The sequence below is a fragment of the Myotis nattereri genome, assembly GCF_964212035.1.
Source record: "Myotis nattereri genome assembly, chromosome: 3".
In the NCBI taxonomy this organism is placed as follows: Eukaryota; Metazoa; Chordata; class Mammalia; order Chiroptera; family Vespertilionidae; genus Myotis; species Myotis nattereri.
The window spans coordinates 202,604,579-202,621,446 of record NC_138077.1 but is presented as its reverse complement, the minus strand read 5'-3'; the positions used below and the strand labels follow the sequence as shown (position 1 = coordinate 202,621,446).

At 43.9% G+C, this 16,868-nt stretch overlaps 1 protein-coding gene and 1 pseudogene across 2 annotated transcripts in view; one reads left to right on the top strand and one right to left on the bottom strand.

The window, feature by feature from the left end:
* Nucleotides 1-16,868, bottom strand: part of LUZP1 (leucine zipper protein 1) — an 84,813-nt gene that overhangs the window by 26,622 nt on the left and 41,323 nt on the right. The gene's annotated exons all lie outside the window — the stretch shown is intronic.
* Nucleotides 14,530-15,168, top strand: LOC308515964 (high mobility group protein B2-like; annotated as a pseudogene). The gene has a single exon. The product of its transcript is annotated as a high mobility group protein B2-like (transcript).

Below are 16,868 nucleotides of genomic sequence, written 5' to 3'. Positions count from 1 at the left end.
CTCTATAATTGCTGAGGTAGCATCCTCAGGATTGTTCAGGAAAAAAGCCAGAGGGATTTTGAAGTTTTTTTTCTGCCCTTTACTGTCTCTTCACCCAAAAGCCAACCTGGTAAACAGGCTGATGGCAGGAAGGGGTGGGACCAAGCAATCATTGGGTCTGGGCCTGAAGAGTGCAGCAGCTTGGTGAGAGCCAACCAGGTCACCAGGGTGGAAAAGCAGATCATCTGAATGCCATCACTGACCAGCTTCCACACTCAAGTCACTTCATGTTGGAGTTCAGAACACTGCAGGTAAAGGCGGAGGAAGAAACAAGCTGCAGAAGACGTCCATTTCTAGAAGCCCCATCTTTTTCTTATCTCCCACCTCCCACCCCACCTGCCCACAATGGAAGAGAATCCAGAGCAAGTGATCTTTTCTGACTAAAGTGGAGAAAAGAAGAGGTACCCCCTAAAGTATAAAAAAAACTTGAACCAGGAGTTCCGCCACTAACATACTGTCAGACCTCAGGAAAAAGTCTTTTTTTTTTTTAATGCTCTCTGGGTCTCAGCTCAACTCCAGAGGTTCCCCCAGAGGAGTGAGGGGTCCCAGGCCCACACTGGGCTTCCCAGCCAAGGGTTCCAGTGCTAGAAAGAGAAGTCCCCTTAACTTCTGGCTGTGAAAACCAGCAAAGACTGTGGCTGAGTAAGACGGATAGCTGCTGGAGTCCCAGGTGTTCCTCTTAAAGGGCCTGTGCGTGGACTTACTTGGACTCACTCTGAGCCCCAGCACTGGGGACAGCAGCTCCAAAGGTGCCAGGGACATATGGGGAGAAACTGAACTGTCTGGCTTTGAGACAAGGTCTGGAGGGGCAACTTTCTCCCAGACAGAAGTGTTGGCACAAGCCATTGTTCCTTTGCTGAGCCTTCACCCCAAGGAACTGGCAGGCAGGTGCCATATCTGAGTCTCCATGAACATGGCTAAAAGCTCTTTGCCCTGCCCCACCCCCTACTGATTTCCTGAGACCCCACCCAAACTCTATGAACACAAAGAGACCTACACCAAGACACATCATAATTAAAATGGCAGAGGTTAAAGAGAGAACCATAAAAGCATCAAGAGAAAATCAGTTAGCTATCTACCAGGGAGTTCCATAAGACTGTCAGCTGATTTCTCAACAGAAATTTTGCAGACCAGAAGGGACTAGCACAAAATATTCAATGTGATGCAAAGCAAGAACCCACAACCAAAAATACTCTACTCAGCAAAGCTACCATTGAGAATCAAAGGACACATAAAAAGCTTCCCAGACAAGAAAAAGCTAAAGGAGTTCACCACCACCAAGCCAGTATTACAAGAAATGTTACAGGGACTTAAGAAGAAAAAAGTAATAATAAATATGAATAATAAAATGGCAATAAACACATATCAATCAAAATTACTTTAAATGCAAATGGATTAAATGCTCCAATAGAAAGACAGAGGTGGCTGACCCTGGTCGGTGTGGCTCAGTTGGCTAGGCGTCATCCCATGCATGAAAAGGTTGCAGGCTTGATCCCCTCTCTAAAGATCAATGAAAATGTCCTCTAGTGAAGATTTTTTTAAAAGGTAGATACTCTTATCTGCCCTCCCCCACCACCATATGACAGATGAGCAGGCAGACTAAGAGACTTGTGACCTCTTTAGGAAACTAGAAACAGAGACAGGACTAGAATCCAGTAATCCCATCTCTAAACATCAGGGTTTTTTCACCTTACCTAACAAAGAACCAAGAGTATAAGCAAGACTGGAATTGGAAGGAAAGGGTTTAAGTACTTTCAAGCACTTTGGAATGGAAGCACTATTAATAAACAGTTGAAAAAATAAAAAAATAAACAATTGATAAGACTAACTTTTGATTAGGGTATCAATTAAAAGAAGGCTCTCAAGGACCGCTACCTGGCTCCACTGTTTATTTTCCTAACAAGCAGTCTAAAACTGAGACTAGGCTTCCTTGCACTTGGCCCAAGGTAAATATCACCTAAGGAATTCTCTCTCAGATCTTACCCTAAAGAAAGCCAGTCCTGATCCACAGTCCAGACATCACAAATCGAACGTAAGACTGATGAGTAGTTTATTCATTCATTCAAATATTGACTGCCTGAAATGCATCAAGCTTTGAGGTTAAACATGGAATAAAACAGTAAGTAGAAAGACCTGTCTTTGTGGCATTTGCTGTATAGTACATAACAGAAAAACCAGCCAATATAAAGTACCTCTCAACCTCTAAAATATCACCCTTGTTTATGCTCACTTTAGTACTTAACCCTGTCTGATATTTTTTCTATTTGTTTATCGCTTGTCTCCTCCTCCCCACCCCTATCTCCACCTTCTATCTAGCTTATCACTGTATCTCCAGTACCTGGGTGACAATGATCTGAGATGCAGACACAAATTTATGAGTCATGTGCATAGATGTGTGGTTACTAATCAGTGAGGTAGATGAGATCACTCTGGGAGAGTGTCTACTATGAGAGGAGAGGAGGGCCTGGGATAGTGGAACATTTAATAGCTCCAGAAGGGAGGATGAGCCTGTAAAAAAAAACAGAGTAGGAGGAAGAATAGGACACTGTTATGTCACTGGAGCTAAGAGAAAAGAGAGTTTCTGGAAGGAAGGAGTGGTCAAGAGTGTCAGCTTCACTGAGAAAATTAAAGACTAACAATGTCTTTTGAATTCAGCTTCATGGAGGACATCAGTGAACTTACTATGAGGTGTTACAGAGAAATGAGAGGGGCAGAAGCCAGACTGGAGCAGACTAAGTGGAGTGAAACAATGAATACAGACAGCTTTTTAGGAACGTTTGGCTATTTAAAAGCAAAAGTGATGGATCAAAGAGAATGCAGGGCTGAGGAACTCTTGTTTTTTTTTAGTGGGGTACTAACATAGAGCTGCAACACGTATGAGTTGCAAGTTCCAGTAGTTTCAAGTCACCCAAAGGTCCCAAACCTTTCTTTCTCACATCCAGCTTAGATTGCCACTTCCCTTGGACTGACTTGTAAAATGCCCAGAGTATCAATCTAGAAGTCTTATGTTTATACAGAAATCTCCCTTATGACAGTGGAAGGTAAAAATGCCCTTCCATACACTTTCCCTTGAAGCTATCAGGAACAGAATACAGGGCTATACATACTAGAGGGCCAGAGTCATAAAGGTTTTCTCTTGCTATTTTAATTTCAAAGCATATTTGGGGGGAGTCATTGTTATTTCTACCCCTAGTAAGAAGTTTCTTTCCATTTCACGACCTCCAGAGCATTTCCCTTTGTGTCTATTCCACACCCCTCTCCTCCCTCCCTGCTACCCAGGTCACATACTATAATGAAAAGAACACACATGGTCTCAGAAGCCAGGGAATCTGCGTTAGGTGATTAAATGTTACCACCTCAGTTTTTCCAAGTGTATATCTATCTATATCCTCCTACCTAATAATAGACAAACATGCTAATTAACCGTACCTCCAGCACGCTTCCCATCGGCTAATCAGGGCGATATGCAACTTAACTGCCAACCAAGATGGTGGCCGGCAGCCAGGCAGCTGAAGCAAACAGGAGGCTTGCTTGCTCCAGTGAAGGAGGAAGCCAAGGTTCCCCGCCTGCCGCTGCTGGGCTCTGAGCTGCACTCTAAGAAAAAATGTTGCAATTATAGAAGCTAAACAATTCCCATGCTTTCAGCCAGCCGGCCGAGCTGGAGTTGCAACAGTGTTTCAATTATAGAAGCCAAACAAAGCCAGATCCCTGCTTTCAGCAGCCGAGGTCTCAGAGCTGGAGCCAAGCCTCAGAGCTAAAGCCGGCTCTCAGTTCCAGTGACAGCCATAGGAAGTAAATAAATCCCAGAATAAAAAAAGAAAAAGAAAAAAAGGAGAAGTTGGGAGCTTCAATCACCCGCCAGCCTGAAAACAGCCCTCAATCCCTCACCCAGACTGGCCAGGCACCCCAGTAGGGACCCCCACCCTGAAGGGGGTGTGACCAGCTGCAAACAGCCATCATCCCCTCATCCAGGTTGGCCAGGCACCCAAGTGGGACCCCCACCCTGATCCGGGACACCCTTCAGGGCAAACCAGCCGGCCCCCACCCGTGCACCAGGCCTCTATCCTATATAGTGAAAGGGTAATATGCCTCCCAGCACCGGGATCAGCGGAGCCACGAGGCCTCCTGGCACCGGGATCAGCAGAGCCTCCCAGCACCGGGATCAGGAGAGCCTCCCAGCACCGGGATCAGCAGAGCAGCGAGGCCTCACTGCCCCTGTGTCAAGCGGAGCCACAAGGCCTTCCAGCACTGGGATCAGCAGAGCCGCAAGGCCTCCTGGCCCCTGGAGCAGCATGACAGGGGGCAGCATCCAAACCTCCTGATCGCCCTGCGGCTCTGTGTGTGACAGAGGGCAGGGCCACAACCACCCTATCCACCCTGCTCTGTTCGTGACAGGGGAAGGCGCCCCAACCCTCTGATTGGGCCTGCTCTGTGCCTGATAGGGGGGAGCTCCCCAACCCCCTGATGGGCCCTGCTCTGTGACAAGGTGCGGCGCCCCAACCCCCCCATGGGCCCTGCTCTGTGTGTGACGGGGTGAAGCCGCAACCTCCCCATCGGCCCTGCCCTGAGTGTGACGGGGGAGTGCCCCAACCCCCTAATCGGCCCTGCTCTTTGGGAGACAGGGGGTGCCCCAACTCCCCTATCGGCCCTGCTCTGTGACAGGGGAGAGCTCCCCAACCCCCTGATCGGCCCTGCTCTGTGCATGATGGGGTGGCGCCCCAACTCCCCAATCGGCCCTGCTCTGAGCCCGACCAGGGGCTGCACCTAGGGATTGTGCCTGCCCTCTGCCACCCGGGAGTGGGCCTAAGCCAGTAGGTCGTTATCTCCCGAGGGTCCCAGACTGTGAGAGGGCACAAGTGGGGCTGAGGGACACCCACGCCCCCCACCACCAGTGCACAAATTTTTGTGCATCGGGCCTCTAGTATATATATAAAAGCCTAAGCAACCATTAAGACTGGAACAACCGGTCGCTATGATACGCACTGACCACCAGGGGGCAGACGCTCAACACAGGAGCTGCCCCCTGGTGGTCAGTGCGCTCCCACAGTGGGAGCACCACTCAGCCAGAAGCCGCTCAGCCAGAAGCCGGGCTCACGGCTAGTGAGTGCAGCTGCGGCCACAGCAGCACTACTGGGCAGTGGTGGCTGCAGCAGGCGCAACGGGGCCGAAATGAGCAGCAGCAGAGCTGCGCCCGGCCCTGGCTGGGGCTCCTTCCCAGCTGCCAGCTGCCTGCCGTTTCAGCACTGCTATATCCCCCTGAGGGGTTGCGGACTGTGATAGGGTGCAGGCCAGGCTGAGGGACCCCACCTGTGCACAAATCCATGCACCAGGCCTCCAGTAGAGATTATAATATCTTCATGAGTCTGATATAAGGATTATATGAATATATACATAAAAATTCGTTTCTGAAAATTTTGTGTATTATACTGTAAGATAGATCTCAATAAATGTATAAACAAATATGGAAGAAGGAAATTAGAACCTTAGTTATCAGTATTTTATAAAAGTACTAGAAGCCATTCTAATGTACAGCCAATGCTAAGAACCACTCTTCTACCTCAACAAGCTCAAACTTAAGACTCCCAGGCCTTCCTACAATAGTAACTATGAGATAAGGTAATAAGAACAGAAGCTTGAAAAGATGGTGGAGCAGCCCAGCTTGTATGGCTTAGTCGGTGAGTATTGACCCATGAACCAAAAGGTCACTGGTTCGATTCCCGGTCAGGGCACATGCCTGGGTTGTGGGCTCAATCCTAGTGGGGGACGTGCAGGAGACAGCCAATCTATGATGTTTTTCTCTCATCAATGTTTCTATCCCTCTATTCCTCTCCCTTCTTCTCACTCTAAAAATAAATAAAAAACAAGATGGTGGAGCAGGGAGAGGCACCTCTTTGAAATGAGTAAGGATCCAGGGCGAGAAGGAAAGTCAAGATCAGTGCTGATGGAAATAAGAACATAGCTGAAAGAGACAGTGAGTAGTATGACAACTCAGATTTCAGTTCTAGCTTTACTACTGACTAGCTATGGTCATGACGTCAGGCAAACTGCTTCAGTTTTCCAGGCCTCACAGCTTGTAAACAAGATCTCTCAGTGTGTAAACAAAGTGTGGAGAGGAAGTTGAGAGGAATCAAGTAAGAACAGGCCCTTTTGAAAGAGCACACCACTTATTCTGCAGTATAATTATCTACTTATTTATCTCCCCTCACAAACCTTGAGCTCTTAAGTGGTCAAGATTATGTATTTCATCTATGAATCCAAGCATATGCATAGAATGTGGCATAGTTCAGTAAATGTTCAATGACTAAATAGTTGAAAATTATGAGAAGTGCCTTATTCATGTTCTTATAAGAATACATATACTTATATCTATAATAATAACAGCATAATACGCAAATTGACCAAGCAGCAGAACAGCGGAATGACTGTCTGGACAACCTTCTGGACAAAGCTGGGGCTGTTAAGGCCAAGGCAGCCGGGGCTGTGAGGGCCTACTCTTGCACCAATTTCATGCATCGGGCCTCTAGTAGATTTATAAGAAAGAATAATTCATCTCCCACATGTATACCCCTTTCAAATAACATTGAAAAATACTATATTCCTACTAACACCAACTAAAGGAAGTCCAGAATCATCAAAAAGACTCCTTAGAATGTCCTACTGGAAGCCTCAAAAGTCCATGCCTCCTCCTCCTCCCTAAATAATATACCTCTGATAATAGTATCTAATGTGTATATATTATTTCATAGTACAAAGTGCTTTCACTACCATACTCTCGACTCATCCTCACAACAATTCTATGAGGAGGTATTATCAAATCATTTTATATGTAAAGAAACTGAGGCTCGTATTTTAAATAATTTGCTGACCTAAGGCAATGCTACAAGTAATTAAAGGAGAACTTCCACTTTCATTTGTAGCCTCTTTCTTCAGTGCCCAGGAGGAGAAACAGGAACATTACCACTACCCCTCCCCAAGGCGTCACAAGAGATGAATTAGTCACTGTTTTTGCTTCATTGATCTATTAAATTTTCCTTGTTCCCATGAAAATCAGTTATACAGATTATTTAAGCAAAAAAATAAGGCTAGCCCAAGAAGAAAAATCCCCAAACTATAAACAGCCACATTCAAAAGCTGCTGGCTAACATACTTGTGTATAAAGCTAAAGAAATAAAAGCAAAACTTGCTCTAACAGGGAGCTATAAACCTTACTGACCAAGTAGTACTTAGGTAGCTAGGTATGCACAGCTGACTTAGTTTGTACATGTTTTTATTTTTTCTTCAATAATTTGTACTGTCTATTGCAGTGATGGCGAACCTATGAACTCATTTTTTTGGTTGATTTTTCTTTGTTAAATAGCATTTAAATATATAAAATAAATATCAAAAATATGTCTTTGTTTTACTATGGTTGCAAATATCAAAAAATTTCTATATGTGACACGGCACCAGAGTTAAGTTAGGGTTTTTCAAAATGGTGACACACCGAGCTCAAAAGGTTCGCCATCACTGGTCTATTGTTTTCCCCACACCATTATAAAATCTGCAACGGTCACATCTTAGGAAGGTCTATCTCCTGTAAATGCATATATAGTACCCAAACTAGAATGGACCACTAGACATGTTTTACTGACCCAGTAATTCATATAAACTGCCTTTCCCAAAATTAAAAATTACAGTACTTTAAAAGTAATCAACAAGTTGGCATTCTTCCACAGAATTAACATATATAAAATCTAGAGTCTCTAAGAAACAAACACCAAAGGACACGTAGCACCTACCTTCATGCCAGGCACACATTTGATGGGCACTTAATAAGGGTATGCCGAATGGATGATAACTGAGAGCTTAAAATCCAATAAACATCACTTAAGGCAGAGTAAAATAACCAAGAACCAACAGATGGGTAGAGAATGACAAGTGAATTGGAAAAACAGCCAATCAGAGTATAAGGCAGTTCCACCCAAAGTCATGCTTGGTGTCCCAAAAGGGAACACTGGATTTAAGCACCTCATTACACCTACACCAGAGACGTATAGCCCAAGTGCATGCACTAAGGCAGGGGTCTACCATACAGGTTCTCTCTCATCCATGAGCATCTCAAGCAGCAGCAGCTCACCCTTTTCCCCCAAGTACTCCACACTACCAACCAATGCTCTGAGGCCCAGCCACAGGGCTGCAGGAGTTAAGCCAAGTAGTACTAAAAGTTTTTTCTGGCACAAGCCTAAACCGATTAGTTTAGGTTACAAACACAACTGCAAGATTCCACTACACTGATGAAATTACTCTTTTTCTGCAAACTAAAAATAACTTATTTATCAAGTCAAGAGCATTCCTCAAATATTTTTGTTCTTTCAGCAACTCAAAGTTCCATTTTCTCAAATACTTCATCTGGAGTATTTTATTGGATCCAAGTCTCCCCACATCCCCCCAGCTTCCCCACTTCTCATCCTAATCCTATGAATACAGCAAGAGATCTAAATCCTTTTCCTAACTCCAGCTTGTAAAGTTTCTTTTCCAATAACAAACATGGACAAAGCTTTGTGGTTCTTGCCTTGTGCAAAGCCACAACTGGAAGACTGGCTGTTGCAGCAAAGAATAATGAAAAGCAAAATGAAAAAATGAAGGACAAGACAGGGCATGATCAGGAAGTCAGCTAAATGCTTTTCGTTCAGGCAGGAATGAAAGGAACCCCACCCACTTAGAATAGGGCATTCAGGTGAATGGTTTCCAGTACAGACAAAGCCAGACTGTACTTTATCACCTTATAATACAGCCATCAAGCCTGCTCAGGGAGATTCATAATCAAAGAGCTCTGAGCAGCCTATGAGAATCATTATTCTAAGGTAGAAGTGGCAATTTCAAGGGAAACAAACTCCCATAAATTAAACAAGTCAAACCTCAATTGCAGATTTTCTAGTCATAAAGAGTTGAGAGGGGCTCAAATCATACCACTAGGAAGTGGGAGTTCCAAGGAAGCTTGAATTCCTGTCCTCAGTAGCTCTCCCGGCCTGGGGTAAGCCAGCACTCCTTTTCCAAAGGTGGAAACTAACTATGGACTTTGAACTTCCTTATAGTAGTCCCTTGTTATTTGAAATAGCATCAGGAGAATGCCACAATACTGTGCCACCTTATATCAGCAATTTTCAACCTTTTTCATCTTATGACACACATAACTAGTTAGTAAAATTCTGCGGCACACCAAAAAATATTTTTGCTAATCTGACAAAAAAAAATAGGTATTATTTTGGCCGAAACTGGTTTGGCTCAGTGGATGGAGCGTCGGCCTGCGGACTGAAAGGTCCCAGGTTCGATTCCGGTCAAGGGCATGTGCCTGGGTTGCAGGCACATCCCCGGTGGGGAATGTGCATGAGGTGGCTGATCGATGTTTCTCTCTCATCGATGTTTCTGACTCTCTATCTCTCTCCCTTCCTCTCTGTAAAAAATCAATAAAATATATTTTAAAAAAATAGGTATTATTTTGATTCATTCATACTGGACAGCTATAGTGTTGGCTGTTGTCATTTTTTAATTGACAAACTAAGGGAAATAAACTATTTCCTGACTAAATAGTCAGGTATTGTATGCTTTAAAAATTCCTGTGGCACAATAGTTGAAAAATCACTGTCCTGTATAAACCTAACAAAGCATTTGCTAGTCTAGAACAGTTACTTGAGATACACATTAACATACTTCCCACAACTTCCAAGACTTCAATAACTCTTATTTTTAATCGTTTACCGTCTCTTTAAGACAAAAGAAATAAACAAAAACGTGGCTTATTTATAAAACCCACACTCTCAGAAACATTCCTCCTAGAAAAAAAAAATATTAGCCTGAGACCACCCAAGGCGTATTGTAGTAAAAGTTCCAATGCAGAATCTGTGTGTCAGAGCAAACTGCAAGCTGTGGCCATTCCCGGGTTCATGAAATCAAAGAGAATCAGAGCTAGAGAGATCCCTGGATCAATTATCTTCCAGTCCAGCCTTTCATTTTAAAGATGAGGGAAATAAGGCCCAAAGAGATGAAACGGAGGCTTGAAGCAAAATTGGGCCTAAGACTTAGAATCTAAACTCCCAACTCAAACCTCTTCTGCCACACTATACCTCTTGTAAGACTAAGTTTAAGGAAAAGGAAAGAAAAGGAAGTAAATACGTGTACAAGAAAGTTTATTCTTGTATTGGTATTTATTGTATTATTTACCATATGATCTGTAAACCTACTTTTGCCCCACCCAGTACTTGGTGCCAAGCCAAAAAGATGTGCTGCTTTGCAGTGTGACTCGGGGCCAGTTACTGTTCCTCTCATCTGCCTTAATTTCAAGAGTTCTCTTACATTTTACCTAAGTTTTACTAAAAGTAAGATATAAATTGCCATTCATACCCTAACAGGGCCGCCCAATCACTGGAAAGGCAAAGGCAAAAACAACCAACAGCATGGAATGACTACAAGAAACCCTTGAACTGAAACGATAACATCTTTTGGGAGAAAAGGAAACATTTTATCTTATTTTCTTCTTTTTTTAAAAAAAGCATTTTTCTTTAATTTGTTGATTTTAGAGAGAGGAAGAGAGAGAATATCAATTTGTTGTTCCACTCATTTATGCATTCATTAGTTGATTCTTATATGTGTGCCCTGACCAGGGATCAAATCTGCAACCTTGGCATATTGGACCAACACTAACCAACTGAGCTACCTGGCCAGAGCCAAAAGGGGCACATCTTTTTAAATATGTATATATATGTGTGCATGTGTGTGTATATGTATGTGTGTGTGTATGTGTATATCTAATCTAATGAAAGACAGACATGCAAATTGACCATACCTTCACTATGCCTTAAGCCATGCCCACCAGCCAATCAGAGCAACTATATGCAAATTAACCCAACCAAGATGGCGGCCAGCAGCCACGGAGCTGAAGCAAGCAGGAGGCTTGGTTGCTCCAGTGATGGAGGAAGCCAAGCTTCCCAGCCGGCTCTGAGCTCCACTGAAGGCAACAAAGTTCCATCACCTGGGGGCTTGGCCAACCTGAAAACGGCCCTCAGCCCATCACCCAGACTGGCCAGGCACCCCAGTGGGGACTCCCCATCCTAAAGGGGCTGTAGCCATCCTGAAAACAGCCATCAGCCCCTCACCCAGGCTGGCCAAACCTCCATGGGGTGAGGGTCCCCACGGGGGGGGGGGGGGGGGGCGTTTGACCAGCTTTGCAAACAGCCATCAGCCCCTCACCCAGGCTGGCCAGGCACCTCAGCGGGACCCCCACTCTGATCCGGGATACCCTTCAGGGCAAACAAGCCAGCCCCCACCCGTGCACCAGGCCTCTATCCTATATAATAAAAGGGTAATATGCAAATTGACCCTAACAGCAGAAAGACTGGGAATGACTGGTCACTATGACATACACTGACCACCAGGGGGCAGATGCTCAATGCAGAAGCTGCCCCCTGGTGGTCAGTGCACTCCCACAGGGGGAGCTCTTCTCAGCCTCAAGCCAGGCTGATGGCTGCCAATACAGCGGTGGTGGTAGGAGCCTCTCCTGCCTCCTCAGCAGCGCTAAGGATGTCCGACTCCAGCTTAGGCCTGCTCCCTGCTGGCAAGTGGACATCCCCCAAGGGCTCCCGGGCTGCCAGAGTGATGTCTGACTGCCAGCTTAGGCCCAATTCCCCCGGGAGTGGGCCTAAACCAGCAGGTGGTCATCCCCCAAGGGGTCCCAGACTGCAAGAGGGCACAGGCCAGGCTGAGGGACCCCCCCGCCACCCGAGTGCACAAATTTTTGTGCACCAGGCCTCGTGTGTGTGTGTGTGTGTGTGTGTGTGTGTGTGTGTGTGTGTATTTGAAAGAGAGAGAGGAAGGAAAGGGAGTAAGAGAAATATCCATATAAGAGCAGAATATCAATAGGCTGCCTCCTGCATGCCCCCTACCGGGCATCAGGCCCAACACCAGGACAAGTGCCCTGACCATCAAACCAGCAACCTTTTGGTGCACTGGACAATGCCCACACCAGCCAGGGAGAAAAGTGAACTTAAAAAAAAAAATGACTCAAATGGATGGCCCCATTGAAGGAAACCACATTTCCAGGCTTCATATTCTAGTATGAAGGCCTAGGAGAAAATTTCATTTCTCTGAATTTTGGTTTCTTTAACAGTAAAATAAAAGTATAGACTTTAATTCATTCTAAGGCCCTTTCAGTTTCTAAAATGTTCAACCTCTTTCCAAGAAAGGAAGACAGTAGCCCTAACAGTACCCAAAAGGCAAGGTACTGAAGTCTTAAGCTTAGCTACTGGCCTGGAGATGGGTCCTGGTAGACAGGCTTCCTGGCTACTAGTCTTCCCACAACCTGACAATGAACATCAGTGGTAACACTAAAATTAAACATGGGGGACACAGTGCATACTTTCTTCAATTGTGTGTCCACCAGAATGTTTAAGGTAACACCTTTAAGGGTCTGGTTTGACCATCTGCAGATGGTTTAAATCTGCCATTGCTAGTTGTTTCCATCCCTTTCCTTGCATCAAATTAATATTTATTGATGTCTACTATTAAATATATTAAATACCTCAATATCTTTATTCGGTTTTCTCTTTCATTTAGCTTTTTGCATATTAGATTTAAAGACCTATGAAAAAATTTAAAACCTTAAACACAATAACTAGAATTTTCAACTAACAGAACGCAAAAAAACTATTGAATATAAGCAAGTTTTTTTCTAAAGCACATCAGTCTATATAGCCAATTCAGCATTCTCCTTTCAGAGGTTGCTCCTTCCCAGGGATGTGGCTGATGGTGAAAATGCAAAATAATGAAAGCAAAGAGGACAATAGTTTCGTTTTCTGCTGACTTATCAACACATCTTACTATGGAAGCTACAGTGTAACAGAAATTAAAGCCAAGAATTAAATCAAGCAAAAGGAAATGCAAGCTCCAATGTAAATTATGAAAAGTAATGAATCTTAAATAAGCAGGTACTTGCCTGCCCATCCACTAAGCCTGGGATAAAAATGATTTCTATCAACAAGATTGCAAACAGTAATTTTCAAACTTCAGTATGGATGTGGAATAAGTTTTTAAAATTTGAGGTACCATCCTCAAATATTCTGATTTATTGGACCTGTTGTGGAGCCCATAGATTTACATTTATATTCTGATAGATATAATTCAAGACTATATACTAATTTTCAAAGTACTATATGTGGTGAGGGGAGAATTGTTAAGTCTCCTGGATACCTAAATGTATATTTTCTGGAGTGGTGTAACCTCTAGTATATGTCCCAAAGATGACATGAAGGCTGATTTTCAACTGTACCAGACCCACTCCAACCCTACAATAGACAGTGAAGAATTAATATGGGCTAATATCAATCATTTAACAAGGAAATCCTCTCCTCCACCACCCACTAAAGCAGCGGTTCTCAACCTGTGGGTTGCGACCCCGTTGGGGGTCAAACGACCCTTTCACAGGGGTTGCCTAAATACATCCTGCATATCAGATACTTAAATTACGATTCATAACAGTGGCAAAATTACAGTTATGAAGTAGCAACAAAAATAATTTTATGATTGGGGGTCACCACAACATGAGGAACTGTATTAAACGGTTGTGGCATTAGGAAAGTTGAGAACCACTGCTCTAAAGCAACTTGTGAAGTCCGTGCTACCTCCACTCTTCCTACCCCTTCTAAAGGGGGTGAATGGGAGGAGATCAACCAAAGAACTTGTACGTATATATGCATAACCCACGGACACAGACAATAGGGGGGTGAAGGCCTGGGGCGGGGAGACTGGCTATAAGGGGTCAACGGGAGAAAAAAGGGGACATACGTATACTTTCAACAATAAAGATTTAAAAATAAAGGGTTACTTTAAAACCCATCATTTGATGTGCTGGGGTTGGGAACAGCCTGGGAGAGATCAATTGGGGGGGAAATGAGACATATGTAATACTTTAAACAATAAAGAATTTAAAAATTTTTTTTTAAAAATCATCATTTGGGCGCCTTTTCTTAAAGGGTCACTCACTGGCTTTATTCTGGGCTCTGTTCATTTGTTACTTCTCAGAGAAGTCTTCCCTATCATCCCTAAGTGAGATCCTCTCTAAAAATAAGCATACACACCCAGCCCCAGCCAGGTGGCTCAACTGACTGGGCATCATCCTGTGCACAAAAATATTGCCAGTTCAATTCCTGGTCAGGGCACATGGCCAGGATGCAGCTCAATCCCTGGCAGGGAGTGTGCAGGAGGCAGCCCATCGATCGATGTTTCACTCTCACATCAATGTTTCTCTAATATCTCTCTCTCTCTCTCTCAAAAATTAATTAATTAAAAATATTAAATCAATAAAATAAAAATAAACACCCCGAAAACAAGAGGCTGAGGATTGGCTTAGCAATAAAACCAGTTCACGCTGGAGCCCAGCGAGGGAGCATCTCGGTCGAACCCGGCCGCTCCACGGCACTCTGAGGAAAACCTACTACTAAATGGATGCCGTCTGTCATCATGGGTAAAGGAGACCCCAACAAGCCAGGGGGCAAGATGTCCTCGAATGCCTTCTTCATGCAAACCTGCCGGGAAGAGCACAAGAAGAAACATCCCAACTCTTCCATAAATTTTTCCAAATTCTCCAAGAAATGTTCAGAGAGATGGAAGACCATGTCTGCAAAGGAAAAGCCAAAGTTCGAAGATATGGCAAAGAGTGACAAAGCTCGCTATGACCGGGAGATGAAAAATTATGTTCTCCCCAAAGGTGACAAGAAAGGAAAGAAAAAAGATCCCAATGCTCCTAAAAGGCCTCCATCAGCCTTCTTCCTGTTGTGCTCTGAACATTGCTCAAAAATCAAAAGTGAACACCCTTGGTTTATCCATTGGGGATACTGCAAAAAAACTGGGTGAAATGTGGTCTGAGCAATCAGCCAAAGATAAGCAACCATATGAACAAAAAGCAGCTAAGCTAAAGGAGAAATATGAAAAGGATAGTGCTGCATAATGTGCCAAGGGCAAACATGAAGTGGGAAAGAAGGGCCCGGCAGGCCAACTGGCTCAAAGAAGAAAAATGAACCAGAAGATGAGGAGGAGGAGGAAAAGGAAGATGATGATGATGATGAAGAAGAAGAAGAAGAAGATGAAGATGAAGAATAAAGGCTGTCCTGTAATGATGTGTGCGGAGTATGTGTGTGTGCTCTCAGGCAATTGTTTTGCTAAGAATGTGAATTCAGCCCTAGCTCGTTTGGCTCAGTGGATATAGCATCAGCCTGCAGACTGAAGGGTCTTGGATTCGATTCCAGTCAAGGGCACATGCGGGCTCGATCCCCAGTAGGGGGAGTGCAGGAGGCCGCCGATCAATGATTCTCTCTCATCATTGATGTTTCTCTCTCTCACTCTCTCCCTCCCTCCCCATTCCTCTTTAAATCAACCAATATATTTCTTTTTGTAAAAAGAATGTGGCCGAAACCGGTTTGGCTCAGTGGATAGAGCGTCGGCCTGTGGACTGAGGGGTCCCAGGTCCGATTCCGGTCAAGGGCATGTACCTGGGTTGCGGGCACACCCCCAGTGGGAAATGTGCAGGAGGCGGCTGATCGATGTTTCTAACTCTCTCTCTCCCTTCCTCTCTGTAAAAAAATCAATAAAATATATTTAAATAAAAAAAAAAAAGAATGTGAATTCAAGTGCAGCTCAATATTAGCTTCAGTATAAAAACTGTACAGATTTTTGTATAGCTGATAAGATTCTTTGTAGAGAAAATACTTTTATAAAAAATGCAGGTTGCCGAAACCGGTTTGGCTCAGTGGATAGAGCGTCGGCCTGCGGACTGAAGGGTCCCAGGTTCGATTCCGGTCAAGGGCATGTACCTGGGTTGCGGGCATATCCCCTGTGGGAGATGTGCAGGAGGCAGCTGGTCGATGTTTCTCTCCCATCGATGTTTCTAGCTCTCTATCTCTCTCCCTTCCTCTCTGTGGAAAAGAATCAATAAAATATATTTAAAAAAAAAAAATGCAGGTTGTAGCTTTTTGAGGGGCTACTACATGTAGTTAGATTTTAAGGCTTCTGATGTTAAATGTTTCTAAATATTTAATGGTTTCTTTAATTTCTTGTGTATGGTTGCACAGCAAACTCATAGGAATTAGTATCAATAGTAAATTTTGAGTTTTCTAGACTGTTGCAATTTGTGTGTTTTTTATTTTGTAATAAAATTAAGTATATTAAACAAATAAAAAATAAAACCTTCTGTAACGTGCTACTTGCTTCTCCTGTTTTATTTCTCCCATGGTACTTAGCTGAGAGTCACTGTATTTTATATTTATTTGCACTCTCCCTCACTAGAATGTAAGCTCTACAATATCAGAAAAAAAGGCTTTCCACCACTACCACTATATTCCTAGCACCCAGAACCATACCTAGCATGTAGTAGGTGCTCCATAAATGTTTACAGGTGAATAAAGCACAACTTCAACAAACAAAATAAGTTCATCTTTTCATCCTATCCTATTCAGTTCACCTGCCACACTCACTGTCATCGAGCATTTCACCCTAGGTGGCAAGTCTTCCTTTTCATGGTTACATCATTCAGGAAACTTAATCTAGGTTCCAAACCCAGAGAGGCACCCTGCCACCTGATTTCACTACTTGTGGTAACCTGAGAGTCTCCCCTCTCAACTAAACTGCAATAGAGGTTTAAAAGTACATCCTACAAATGTTTCCAAATGACTTATACACACTGTATAGGAATGACTTGGCTTCTACTATGTGAGGAGTCAAATACAATGTTGGCAAACACCAGTGTGAGAACTGCAAGTTTCAACAAAAGCAGAACATAGTATGTTGGCAGCCACTATCACTTC